Source organism: Ochotona curzoniae, unplaced genomic scaffold, assembly GCF_017591425.1.
Source record: "Ochotona curzoniae isolate NIBS_2020 unplaced genomic scaffold, NIBS_Ocur_1.0 contig_1014, whole genome shotgun sequence".
In the NCBI taxonomy this organism is placed as follows: Eukaryota; Metazoa; Chordata; class Mammalia; order Lagomorpha; family Ochotonidae; genus Ochotona; species Ochotona curzoniae.
The window spans coordinates 33,579,600-33,594,629 of NW_024464920.1; the positions used below are offsets into that span (position 1 = coordinate 33,579,600).

Genomic DNA, 15,030 nt, shown 5'->3' on the forward strand with positions numbered 1-15,030 from the left:
AATATTTTATTTCATCTCCTCTCATTGCTTACCACTGCCCATGGGCTGACGGTTTCCAATCTGACTTTCTGGGAAGATTTTTGTAGTATGATTATCTACTTGTTTACCAGGTATCTTCCTCTTGAAATCAGAGCAATCTCAATATGTCCAAAGTCTAACATTGGTTGCAGAGAGTGGTGGATTTTCAATAGTGGAGATTGTTGGATATTTATCATCCACTGGGTCATGTAGATAAAAAAAAAAAAAAACAGCAACAAGCCTGACAGCTTTAAAAGACATTAATCAGCAGTATAATCCATTATATATGGTAGATACTTCTAATTTATTCTCATTTTCAAGATAGAGAAATAGCAAGACAGAGAAATTTGGTCACTGTTTCCTTCTTCCAATGCCTGTAAAAGCCGCACAGGTCCAGACTGAAGTCTGGAGCCAGGAACACCATCCAAATCTCCCACATAAGTGATGGAGACCCAAATACTTGAACTATCATGGCTGACTCTCAGAGTGCACATTAACAGGAAGCTGGACTTGGAAGTGCAGCTGGGATTTAAACCAGGTACTAAGAAATGGGATGTAGGTACCCCAAGTGACATCTTAACCTCTGCACCAGATTAATGAATCACTTTTAATGTGAAACAATGAGACCACTTCGGATTTTTTACTCACCATGAAAATGAAATCATTTAACAAAGATGGTTGAGTGACTTTCTAAATATTTTCAGTTTAAGATATATTAGAGGGAAATCCATGAGGAAAACTTTCAGGCTCTTCAACAGTTTTGAGCAATATGTTTTCCATGTATATAGTAAAGCAAGAGACATTTACTTATTTTATTCTTTGAAAAGGATTTGTTGCAAAGCCAGCATTACGGGGGGGGGGGGGCGAGACAGAGATACACAAATAGAGTGGGAGAGAGAGAAAGAGAGATTGATAGAGATTGATTGATCTTCCATCCACTGATTTATTCCCTCAATTGCCACAAAAACCAAATTGGCCAGGTGAAAAATCAGAAGCCAGAAACTGCAGTGGGGTTTCCCATATGGGTAGCAGGGGCCCAACTATTTGAGTGATCTTCTCCTGGTTTTTCTAGGTACACTTCCAGGGAGCTGGACAGAAGTAGAGCTCTAGGCCTCAAACTGGCACTCATTTGGGATGCCAAAATCATAGGTGGTACTTGATTTGTGCCACAATGCTGGCCTAGTGAGACTAACATTCATCCAGTATCCTATGTTGGACCATGTCATGAGTACTCACATCATCTGTGAGTACAATATTTCATTTTTCTTCAGAATGACCCAGGGGCCCAAAGGAGCAATCTGTAATCTTACTTTATGGTTGGAAGGCTGAAAGTCAAAATGGTCAGTTACTTAGGCCCACTGGAGCTTATTGCAGTACTGGGCTAGAATTTGAACATAGGTTTTTTTAAAATGTAAAGGTAAAGCCTTATGTTCAGTCTTTGTTTTCTGTTGATATTTTCAATTTGCAAGGGTCACTTGCTATTTAAATTCTGTCTTTAAAAGTGAAAATACTTTGCTTGTTCTTCGATTATGCAATTAGTATGTATTGGCACCTACTTTGTGTTTACACTGAACCATATACTCACTAAAAGGAAGTGGGTTTTGACCTGTTGACAGAGTGTTGCAGAATATCCTGTTAGCCCATCATGCATATTGTGGAAAAACAATTTAAACAGCTCTGGATTCAAGACTAATATCCGAACCCCTCATTTATCCCGTTGATCTGTTTCAGTTACATGATTTTAAAAATACTTTTTGACATATTGATTACTTAGATCATTCAAGTTACATCAAACGATATTTCTCTCTAGATGGAGCTCTTGGGACCCTCTTTTGGACACATGTATAACTGACTTGCATCTGTTAAGACATCTATTTTATTGTGAAATTGCTGACTTGTTTGGCTTAATCATCAAGCTACATGATTTTTAAGAGCAGAAACTGTTCTTAGCATATTTTCTGGCACATTGTCGTCCCTTACTAAATATTTGCAGAAGAAGAAACAAAAGGAAGACAGGAAGTTCAGGAAAGAGAAAGGGTGAAGAAGACATACTCGTCTTCTAATTCTTAAAACTGCAATTTTTAAAAAGAAAAATGCTGCACTTGCCTGAAATGTCCCCCACTTTTTTTTTTGAAGAATAGTTTTCACTACACCATCTATACTATTTTTCTTTTGGAGAAAGAGTTTTTGTGAAAAATTGCTCCTATAGGTTTCCAGTTATATTAAATACATGAAAGATACAATACAGTTACACCCTACTACTAATTCTACATGAATTTTTAAAAATGATAGATGTGGGTCTATGGCCAACTTCTTAGTATTATAATGGACTTGTATATTCTCACTTGACCTCAGTATTATCAATATGGCATGTGGAAAGGGGAAGAAAAGTTCTTTAAGTTACCCTGTGAAATTTCCAGCAGCTGAGGATGCTTTTCTTAACAATTATTGTCTTGGTATATTTGGAGTGATATCCTACATTGTCATAAACTAGGTAGCATCTCAACAATGGAGATTTGTTTCTCACTGTTATATAGGCTGGGAATTCCAAAATCAAGGCACTGGCAGAGTCTGTCTGGTGAGGGACCATTCCTCATCCAGAGCGCCTCTCACCATCTTACATGCAGCCTGTACATCCTCACATGGTAAACAGGGGAACACAGACTCCTTTAGGTCATTTTAATAGTGGCACTAATCCTGCTCATGAAAGCTGAACTTGCATGATCTGTTCACTCCCTAAAGGGCTCACATCCTACATCATCACTCTAGGGCTCTCAACTCCATCATAGGAATGTTTGGCTAACTTGAGGTACCAGTGTATCTTGAGAATATTTTAGAAGGTGCATCTTGACACAAGCAGTGTGACTAGGAGATTACTTTGCTCAAAGACATTGAGATGCTTACTGCAGTGATGCTAAGGATTGAATATCAGATTCATCTGACTTGATACTTATGATGATGACAACACTTGGCTCTGAGGTTTTTTTTTTCTGTGTTTTGAGTTTTAAAAGGGATATCAGTTATTTTAGGCCCCATGGGCATTATAAAGCCTTGCCATAGGTCCTGGGGCTACAGTTTTCTCTCCTGGTTTACATAAATCACTTGGTACAACAAAATAAACAATAAGACAGTTAGGACCCTTGTGAAAAATTTGAAAGCTGTATTTAATACATGGCTTGTCTGAGAACTTTATTTTTTAGATATGTAAGTGCATTTCTATTGTGTACCTAAGGTTCATTTTTATTAAGCAGTAGAATCAGTTCTTAAAAAAGGCCTGCCACTTATTTATAAGCATTTATTTCTTGTGCTGGTTTTCTAAAGGACTTCATTTGTTATTATAATGGACATATACCTTCAAAACTATGACTGAATGCTTATTAAAAACTGAAAACCCAATTGCAGTTCCTCATGTGTTAGTGGTTGTACATCAGTTGCATAGGGACACATCTGAAAGACTCTTTGATATGTTGAGAACAGCATGAATTGGACAACTAGGATTGGAGTTCTAACTGTATTGGTTAATTGTATTGATGTTAATCAGATCACCCAGCTTTTACAAAAACCATCTTTTGAACAACTATTTTTGTTTATATCTTTGCCTGTTTGTCTACCAGTACCCTATTTTGTAGAAGGCCCAGTAGGTCTACAATTTGCTCTATATTTCAGTATTTTCCTTAATTGATAATGATTTTAAAATAATTGTAGCCACAATTTCTAAACACCTTCAAGTAGACTGTGTTCAAAATTCTATAATTTTTTATGCATGCATGCACATGAATGTATACATGTGAATGAATGAATATAAATCTGTGGTAATGCATTGATTACATGTTGGCTGTAGTCTGAGACATGGCTTTTAAGGTGATTTTGTCACTGTGTGAACATCATGAAGTATACTTGTACAAACCTGAATGGTAGAGGTCAGTTGCATAACATGGCCTCTTGGTGCAACCAGGAAACTCAGCAAACATGAGATGAGTGAAGTTTCTGCTAGCGTAACACAGTAAAAGTTTTAAAATATTTATTTATTTTAAAGGGAGAGTGACAGGGAGAAACAGAAAGAGATCTTCCTTCCCCTGGTTTATTCTCCAAATGACTGTAATATCCAGGGCTGGGCCAGGTTTGAACACCGCCTGAATCTGCCAAGTGGTTGTCAGAGGCCCAAACACTTGAGTCATCCTTTGTTTTGTTAGTTGTGGTAGCAAGAATCTGAATCAGAAGTGGAGCAACCAGGACTTGAGCTCTGCTGTGATGTGGTATGGTGGTTGCTAAACTTGCTGCACCCGGTGCTGCTCCAATAAACTTGTTCTTTTAAAAAATAAATGAACAATGGAATCATAATATACTAAGTATATTAACCAATGTAATAATCTTTTAAACGTTTTGTACTTTAGTAATTATAGAGAGAGAGCAGGAGAGAGAGAGATAGCTATCTGGGACAACTCCCATCCACTGGTTTATTCTGGAAACAGCTTCAGCAGGTGGGGCTGGGCCAGGCTGAAGTGGGCAGCTCAGACCTCTATCTAGGTCTTCCAAGAGGTGGCAGAAGCTCAAGCAGTTGGGCCATGACCTTCTTCCTCCCAGGGGTGCAGTAATAGGAATATGGAATTGGGAGCAGAGCCTGGGTGCAAACTCAGGTTCTGGTAGGGGATGCTGACATCCCAAGAGGCATCTTAATTCCAGCTCAAAGCTAGAAACTGAGAATTCAATTTGAGGCTTCCTTGTGGGCAGCAGGGCTCTGATAACTTGAACCACCCCTTGTTACCTTCCAGGGAGTTGGATTGGAAGTAGAGGAGCTTGGATTCCAACAAGGCACTCTCACATTGGCTATGTACATCACAAGTAGTATCTCAACCACTGCACCAAATGCCTGCCCCTGAATTTTTTGTTTAAAGACAGTCTGTATAAGTAGAAATGAAAATTTAATCTAGAAATTAAAATGCTCATGTTCCACATACAAATATCTGAATGTTCTTCCTGGCTGTAGCTCCTGACCACAGCTATAATAATTCTGACACTAGGATGTGGGAGATTATAGGGATTGAGTTCCTGCTAACCACATAGAAGACTTGGATCTGAGTTTCTAATCTCTTACTTCAGCTGGTCAACCATTGGCCATTGTGTGCATTTAGGGAGTGAACCAATGGGTAGGAACTCACTCTGTTCCCCAACTAGGAGTATAAAACACATATGTGTATTTACCCATAAATATTAATATACTCCACATGTTTTTTTCTCTATTTTTTTCACAAGCTCTTTTGAAGATCATTTGATTATACTCATGGTATATGGTAACGTTTTTAAATCCTTTTTACAGATGCATAATATTTCATTTTTTGGAAGTAATATGGTCTGCTTATCACTCTATCTTGATGAAAATTTGAGGTTTGCAAAGTAAAATAATTATTGAAATGATTCAAATAGCAATTCAAGGTTAGAATTGTCTGGTATACGTTTGGAACAACATGAAGATCAGGTGATTTCCTAAGCTGTATCAGGGTTGGAAGTTTACAGTGTAAAGAGAAGATGCGATACATGTCCCTGTGGTATAATTCATGTGCTCAGTGTCTGAGTGAGTGTTACTTGTGATTAGAACATTCATTTTGCATTTCCAAGCCACTAGATAGGGCCTATTGGTTCAAACACCCACTGATAATGGTTAGAGCATTTTTTTAAAGAGCTGTTTTATTATCCTTGCAGTCTGTCCAATTTTAGGGGAAGAAGGGCTAGGAAAAAAAGGGACAAGGAGCCAAAGAAAGATTAAAAGGGAAAGGAAGTAAAAGATGAAGTAAGGGAATTTGGAATTTGTTTTAAACCATTTATAAATTATTTTCTTTCTTTCATTATTAAATAGTGCTGCAAAGATAAGCATTTGTGTTTTTGCCAACATTACTTTGTGGTTGATTCCTAGAAGTGATATTGCTGAGTCAAAGGCTAAAAACATTTATATACTTTTGCCAAATTTCCTCAGGCACTGAATGCAGTGCCTGTCATTCTACCAGATTACTAAAACAGTATGTAGTGTTTCATTTTAGCATAAGATCAAGTAACAATTAATTCTGAATAAACTTATTTATTTGAAGAACAAATTTTATGTATTTATAATGCGGTTTTAAGAATGTAATTGTTCTTCCCGTGCTTGCTTTCTTCCCCTCCATCCCTCCTCTTTCTTTCTTGGTGTTCTTTTAATTTTTATGATAATGTACTTTCAATTTACTATATAATTATAAGCTAAAATATTTGTATTTCTGCTACTCTTGCAAGTGAGAGCTAATGTTTTTATATACCTTTAATTTGCATTGGAATGATTTTTAAAAGAATGAGAAGTACATAAAACATAAATATATAGAAGATGGAGAAAATACAAGAATTGTTCTAATGGGGTTCTAGCCTGTAGCCTTCTTAAAGGACCATTCATGATACCAGTCTGTAAGCAGCCTAAGATATCAGAATCCAGAACAGTTTTATTAATAGTGAGAGGGAGGAAAAGGAGAAATAGAAATATATGCTATTGAGCTTAAGCAACTGCTAATTAAAAATAGCATCGCTGCTAGGCAAATGTTAAATCCTGGAGCCCTAAGCTGGATCCCCTCACTCAAGGAGCTTATAAAATGCTGAAGATTAAATGCAAAATTGTTCTTGGAGTGCTCTTGCCTTTCATAGTGAAAACTAAATTGATGTGATGTCATTTGGGAAGGAAAGGGAGAAAAGAGAAATATAATGGAGTTTGTAGTAGGTTATGTTTGAGGATTAGGGAAACTCCAAGATGCCATAGAGGACTTAAAGACTGGAAGAATTTTGGAAACGTTACACTTGCCAAGTAAGGATTTTCCCCATGCTTTGGGCACATGCAGAAGCAGGAAGAAGTCAACATTCAGGAATTGGTTTAGCTGTATTTGCTCAGATTAAAGGACAATGGTGGTAACAATGGTGTAACTGGTGTAAAATGGTGTAAGATGTAGCAGAGAGGTTAAAAGAAGACGAAGGTCAAGTCCATTAGGTTCTGAAATTCCAAGTTCATCACAATAGGAACTAGGAAGGCTTGCTTCGTGAAGGTAGATGTGAAGTCTAACCCTTCTCTATAAGGATATTTTATATGAGAATAGAGTTCATCATGGTTAGAAAACGTTTTGTTTCAGTGTGATGGGAAAAAATATTTCCCCAAGGTATTGGGGAAACTGAATTAGACAAGCTAAGGAATATGCATTTCCTTTTCATCTCTGTCACTCACTAGCTTTATAACATTTGGTTAAAGATTTGGTTTTTTTGAGTTTCTTCTGTAAAATGAGCTATTGAAAGAGAATAGTGTGTATCACTATTATTTTTATTTCCATCATTGCACCACTAAGTTACTAACTCCTGTCTTTTGAGCCCTTTGTGTCCAGCCTTGTACTAATTATTTTATGCTTCTTTCTCATATATCCCTAGGCCTCGTATTAGTTACTTTATGCCCATTCTTTCACATATCTAAACTTGCATATTTCATTCTGAAAGGTGTCTGAAGCACATACATTGGAAATGAATTATTATTCATGAACCAACAATATATCTGAGAAATTTTCAATTTTGATTTATCGTTGAGCCATTTCAAAAAATAATAATCTTAAATCTTGAGATTGTCTTTTAATGTCTGAGACCTGAACCCTGGTTAGATTTAAGGCTCAGACAGTCAAATAGGAAGTAGCTCTTGTATTTTTAGGCATAGTTTCTACTAAACACAAATATGTTCATTAAGAATTTGAAAGTTTTGGTAAGGCTGCTTGGGTGTTCTGCAGGTTTAGCACAATGATGTTTTGTGAATAAAAATGTAACTTAAGTTCTCAAGGAACAAGAGAGATGTTTTCAGATTCAAGAGAGACAGAGTTGGGAAATTAAGTGAAACTTTGGCTGCCCTTCAAAAATCTCAAGTTTACCAAATCGCAGATCAATGGATGCAGCTTTTTACTAAACCTTCTAAGCAAGGGGCTGCTACAGTGGAATCTTGGCATAAGTCCAGACATTCTTTTACTGTACTTGTGAAAACAAATCAAATCCTAGATTTCTTGTGTCACTGTCTTTGATGGCCTAAAATAAAACTATTCATAACACTTCCATTTTTCTCGGTTTTCCCAAAATCAATTAGATGTCAGTTCATCTACTGAAATGAAAATCCTTTTAACGAAGCCTTAGGAAAGAGTTGAAATCCAACTTTCCTCCCCTTATTTCTCTCTGCTTTTCAATACATGTATTTTTAATGTGCCCATCAGAAGAAACATGACAAGTTTATACACATGGTTTTTGCTGATGGCCATTTTTCACTTTGTCTAGCTGTTTGAAGATGTGTTGCTGTTATGATCAGCCAGTTTACATTACTTTGAATAGAGACTGGTGGTGTATTTGCCGTAATTAAATAACTTCTCTCTGAAAGCATCAGTGTTAGAATACAAGTTTAACAAATGAAAGAGGATGTTCTGCAGGCTCTTACGTTTCTGTGACTGCTTACTTGGTTTCAATGAATCATCTTCAAGTAGGTGAGACACCTCCCTGAAAATGAGAAGCAAGGTCAAAGAAAAACTGAAGCTACTTGCCTTAGCCACTGTGGGAGGTAACCAAGGAAAACAAGAGTAGTGGTTGCTTTTGCCCAAAAGAAAAGGAGTTGAGAACTAAGAAATGGTTCTGTTAAACAGTTATACCATCTTAGTAACATCACCCCAAATTACTGTTAGCTGTAGCAGATATAAAACAGATAATTGTGGTCAGTAAAAAAAAAGTTTGTTACTAAGACCAATAAAAGTTATTAATTTTTTTTGGTATTTGGAAAGTTGTGTGGAATTGAAGCTCATTTCTACAGAATTGTAAATGAAGTATAACACCAAGTTTACCCCTTCAGTATTTCTCTGAAAGATCTTTGTGAAGTCATCCCTTTTTATTTAGTAATAAAGCACAAATTCTTTATTTTGACATTCAGATCTTTGTATTATTTTCTTAACTTCCATTACTGGCTCAGTCTTCCAAGTGCTAATGCACATGTGACATTTTATGTGATTAGACTACTCAGCTTCCACAAAGCAACTTTTATTTTCCTTTTTGTATGCTTACTTAATATGCTGTATTCTACTTGAAATGTCACCTTTCATTTCTGCTTTTGGAGAAATCTTCCCCATACTAATAGATATAGATACAGCCTTTCTTTATGACTCTAGAAGATTTCAATTAGAAGCTGTCATTTTTATTGTTGGATACCACATAGATATATTTACAATACAGAATTCTCTTGACCAGCTTCCATTGGTCTAAATTCCTTTCAAATGATAAGAATTTGTTATCCTACGGCATTGGAAAGCAGGGAGAATTTTTATGCATTGGACAAGACAGATTTTCAGGAGTGCAATGAAACAGGCATTTCCATATTCAGAGTTCACTTAGGAGATGATTCGATACATATAATTAAAACCCAAATCTTCTCCCAGCCCAGAGAAAGCTCTGCACCAAGGCTTTATTATTATTGAATATACATTAAACCAGAGTGTGATGCACATCACAGGGAATCTGCTGAGAGATTGTAAAGAAAGAAAGAAATATCACCTGTTTAATTAGCTAGGCAGGTACAACCCATTACATGTTTCTAAGATAAGCAAAACTAGTCTTTAACTTAGGCTACTGGACAGCACCATTTGTCACACATAATTCACCTCAAGTGTCCCTGATAATTGGAATAGCGACCTGTGTTAGTTATTGGCTTTATCTACAGGAAAAATCAACTTCTCATATTCTGTTTTTCCAACAGGTAGTTTCACAACTGACAAGATTCTTGCTCAAGTCTGGCTCACCCTCCTGATGAAACTGGGAGGTAGAAGCTCTGTTTTCCTTGACATTTTCACTTCCTAGAGGTGGTCCCAATTTTGTGAGAAACACATTTTGTGAGAAAGACATTTCTTAAACTCCTAGGAAGCTCATTTAGCTTTACAAGGATTTATACCTATTTCTAAGAGACAAGAAAGATGAAAATGCACGTTTTAACGTAAACACTGTTAACACAGGGTGGGGAATGTCTGACTACTGGGCCATGTAAGGCTAACAAAAAATTTGTTCTGACCCTGTTAACACAACTACAAGTGGGATTCAAAATTCAGTAAATCCATAGCAGGTTAATTTTAAGTTTATAATTTTGTGTGCCTGCAAATGATGTTATAAATATCCAAATGGTCTTTGACAGAAAAACATTTCCCCACCCCTGCTAAAAGAAAAGATTAATTGATGGGGAATGTCTTGCCTAATATTCAACGGGGAGTTCTAACTCTGTTCATTTAAATTTGTGTTTGCTGTATAAAACCACCCCTGGGGAAGTAGTAAGACTGCAGAACGGGGTGAAGGAATGGCTCAAGGCCATGTCTAGAAGAGACAGACCTGTCTCCATGTTCATGAGCACATAGAGCTGATCACATTGAGAGGGTAAGAAACATGACAGTAATAGTTTATATCTTTCCTTTATGACACATTTCTTTCTTCCATATACTAAAGTTATACACGTGTCTCATCTCCTTTGCCTGAATTGGAGCTTCAGGCAGATGAAAAATATATTTTCTTACTGTTCATGTTTAGCAACATATTTTCAAATCTTACTCTGGCTTTGAACTGTACAGATGTGAATATGAAGAGACTACATCTTATTAGCAGAAACCAAGTAATTGCAATGCAATTGGCCAGTTGCAATGCAATTTTTTTTTCAGAAAATAAAATTATGAACAAAATGCTATGAGGGCTCAATGGAATAAGTAACTACCTGCAGGATTCTGGGAAGCTTCCTGTAAGAGTTGATGCTGCTCTGTAAGAGTATCTTCCATTGGCTGCCTAGGTGCATACTCAGAGTCATGTAGGTTTTCCCCCTGACCTAATCATCATTTAAGATCATAGAACTGTTAGGGAAGGAAGAAAGGCCAACAGGGACATTTCTGGAGACATGAAGGGCAATTTTCATAGCGTGGTTTCCAGGAGATCTGTTAAAAAGGACTTCAGATGTATTTGCCATATTCTGTACCTTTCCTCTATCAACTGTTTAGCCATGGGACTTCATGGGTCCTGGGCCATAGATTATTTTTTAAAAGATATATTTAACTTGTGTCTGTTGTTTAAGGACTATAGTATAATATAAGGAAAAACAGTGTTGGTGGAGGAGGGAGGATGGTGAAGGTAGGATGGGAAATTTCTGAGCCTAAGGAACTGTATCATGAAAAAATTTAAATGAAAGATATTTATTTATTTGGAAGAGTAAGACACATACATATTGAAATTTTGCAATCACTGTTTTATTTCCAAAATGGCTTCAAATGCCAGGCCTGGGTTGGACTGAAGCCAAGAGCCAGAAAGACCATCTGGGTGTTCCATCTGGATGGTAGGGACCAAAGCGCTGGGTCCATCATCACCTACTTTCTCAGGTGTATTATCAGAGCGCTAAATCAGAATTTCTGCTGATACTCAACGGTGCTCTGCTAGAGGATGCCAACACTGTTTAGCCAGTGGCTTAATGCAGTGTGCCACAGCACTGACCCTTCACTCTTCAGTAATTTAAAAAAATGATTGAGAAGAGCATCCACAGAGTACAAATGCATGAATATGAGTGTCTAAGAACATGAAGCACAGTCTTCTACTATTATTTATCTCAATTGTACTGATTTTAGTCCCAAAGCCACAACTGTTGGAAAATACAAGCTTATATTTCAGATTCTGCCATAAAAAATATTTATTGTGGCTTTCCATTAGAACAACTTGGAGTTCTGACACTCAAAGGAACAGACTGTTCCTTTAGAATATTTCTTCTTGAGTTATAATTCCTAAATGGGAGAAATGCATCCTACAGGATACTTAAGAATTTTATGATGCTCAGTAATTCACTATAGTCTTCTCAGTTTATGGTGGCTGTTCTGCCAGTACTGATAGCATGAATATTTTTATTAATGGCCGTTACTCTGAATGTTAGTTTCTTCAAGATTATTAAATTTCTTTCGTTAGTAGTTTGTTTTTGTTTCATTCTCCCCAGTTCCCACCTTTTGCAAAGGAATTGACAGTAACACTACATGAGGCAATACTTTATGGAAACACTTAGAACAATTAATAAATGTTTAGCCACAGCTAACACATTTAAAGAAACGAAAGAGTTCTTCAATGCCGTGTCAAGTTGCACCATGGGACAGAAGGGAATTCTGTTTCCTTTGTAATGAGTCTTTCAATAGTCTGAACTGATGACTTTTTTTCCCCCAAATATTTTGTACTAAGAATTGATGATCATAACCTATATAATATACCTTTCCTTTCTAAAATAGAATATTTTAAGACAAATGTTTCCCCTTTGCTTCCTCCAAATGACTGGAAGAGGCAATTTAATGTCTCTTATGTGAAGGATATGCTATTGTAATAATATGGAGGAAAACAGTGCAGGTGGGAAATGGGGGTGGAAGGGGAAACCTGTGTACATATGGAACCATAAACTATTACAAAAAATAAAAGAGAGGGAAGAAATAAAAGAAAAAATGCCTCTAGCCTTCTGGTTGCTTTCTCATCATTTGTACTGGTTCGTAAGACTTTATAAGACTTGACCCTTGCTAAGTGGTGGAAGTAATACAAGAAATTATCATTCCGCTTTGCATTTAACTAGATCATTTTTAAAATTTTTTATTTTTCATGATACAGTTCCATAGGCTCAGGGATTACTACTTTCACCCTTCCCAGGACCACCCTCCCACAATTTGCCCTAGAATTATTACAATAGCATAGTCCTTCAGCAACAGTCACAAGTCCACCATTATGCTATTTAAGTGTACAGTGACATTGTAGATGCAGACAGTGGTAGAAAGTCCATTATCCTATTGTCAAGATAAATTTAGCTCCAGTTTCATTGGGAGTCCATCTTTTATTCAGGAGAAGAGATGCACTCTACAATGTATCTTACTTTTACCATCCTATATTGGGATTTAAAGGGAGCAGATATTTTCCACAAAAAAGAATAATTTATTTTAGATAAGGCCACTTATAATTTCACAGTTTTAATGCTGGGCAGTGTATGAACAGACTGACTCAAAATGAAAAAGAGCCCAAGAGGACATAGGCTAAGGAATTTGTGGTCCTGAGAAGACTTCTTACTCTTTTTCCATTTTTTTTTTTCTGTTGAAACTTGTCAGAGTCTGCATAATGTCTTGTTATATATTGTAAATTACAGACAGTTGTGTAGGAGGTCTGAATCAGATCTTCAGCTCTTTCATTGGATAAGTGACACCTCCAGCCATGACTTTAGGACGGCAGACAAGTCTTCTCTGAGGGATTGCCATAGGAGCCTCCTCTGAAATAACATGAAGGGAACAGCTCTGTGGAAAACTGGGGAGGGCATGGCAAATGTAGAAACTCGAGGAGGCAGGGAACTGGTGTGACTCAGGGAAGCAGGTGTACGTCAGCTGTCATGGTGGGTCAGCTGTTTCCTAATGCTTTCCTTAGTCTATTCTGTCACATCCCTGGCTAAGAAACACATATGTTCAAATTGCTTTTTTATGTGCACATATGCTTTGATAGTCAATAAAAATTAAATTACTGTGACAACTACTTTTTCATAGTACTATGTAATTATCTTGTCACTGAGACACAGTATTTTCTTGTTTCCTTTTCCCTGAATTGACTTTTAAAAGATTTTGAATGAAATCATCCCTTTCATGATCCATTTTCTGATATACAGAAAAAATGTAGATTTCCTAAAAGAAAAAAAATGCACTGTCTTTTGCATGTTTTTGGATAGTAGAGGTAAATTATTCTAGGATTTTGAGCTTGTATTTTAATAGTTATCTTTATTTTTTTTTATGAGAATCTGGATTACATAAATCTTCCTATTGGATATCCTATGTTCTTTTCCCCTATGTTACATTATTTTATTTGTATTGTCTAATTGATTTAGTATTTAGATTGTATATTCCTACTATTATTCTACTTGGAAATCTCAGGTTAGATTGCAGCAGTTTCGAATGAAGGGGTTAAGTCTCTTCTGAATTGTTTTCCATATGACCTGATACAATAATTGGATTTGATAGGTCAGGGATCCATGTCCCAAACAAATGCCAGAGATAGTAGATAATTTTCTTTTAATCATTACCATGCTTTGGACAGCCCTCATCAACAACCTCCCAGCAGAATCATAGCAGGTCCTGATATTTTTAGCTCCTAGATTTCTAATTTCAGTTGTGCAAATCATAAGTTGTATGTATTCATTAAGACCAGTTGGTGAATGTCTCTTATGTAGTATGAGTAGGGCAAAGCAGTACTAAAATTATTAACAGGCTTTTTCCATCATGGAAACTTATACTGTAGAATTATATGCAGTTAGTATTCCTCCTGTTTGTTGTGCTGGACATCAACATATTACTACAACACTTGGATTTTTTTTTTTTTTGCCTTGTAGCAAGAGTTCAACACATTTATGGAGACTGATTAAAATTAAAACATGAATATTTTCTGGAGAATGGGTTCTATTGTTGTAATATAATTTGACACTTCAGTGGCTTTTAAATCTATGTCTTTGGAGCCACAATTATGCCTGTGATTTGGGCAAAAGCAATTACCCATGCAAGTAGCTGCAGCTGTGTACAACTATGTTAAAATTATACACTGGCCCCATCAGAGTTGTATACCTCACTTCTGTGGGAGAGTGACCCTGAATTTCATAATAGCATTAAATACAGATCCTTAACAACAGAAGAATTATCATGCACATAACATTGTCAGAATGTTCTTGTTCCTTCAGATACAGGGTAAGCAATTTTGGGTTCTCAATCTCCAGAGAATTTGGGGCTCATTTATGAAACAGACAGTCAATCCATAAATAATTAAGATCTCATGGTGGTGAGTGATTCACTTCACGTTGGTGTGCCTTTAGAGTCAAGAGTAAATTCCTTAGATCATGAATTCAAGGTGCTTTGAATTTCTGCTTTATCTGGGGAGGGAACTGATATCACATCACATTTCTTCCAGTAGTTTGCAGGAAGTCAGAACCATTTT

General features: G+C 36.5%; 1 protein-coding gene across 1 annotated transcript in view; it reads left to right on the plus strand.

Moving 5' to 3' along the window:
- The window catches only part of TAFA2 (TAFA chemokine like family member 2), a 372,060-nt gene that overhangs the window by 24,348 nt on the left and 332,682 nt on the right, over nt 1–15,030 (plus strand). The gene's annotated exons all lie outside the window — the stretch shown is intronic.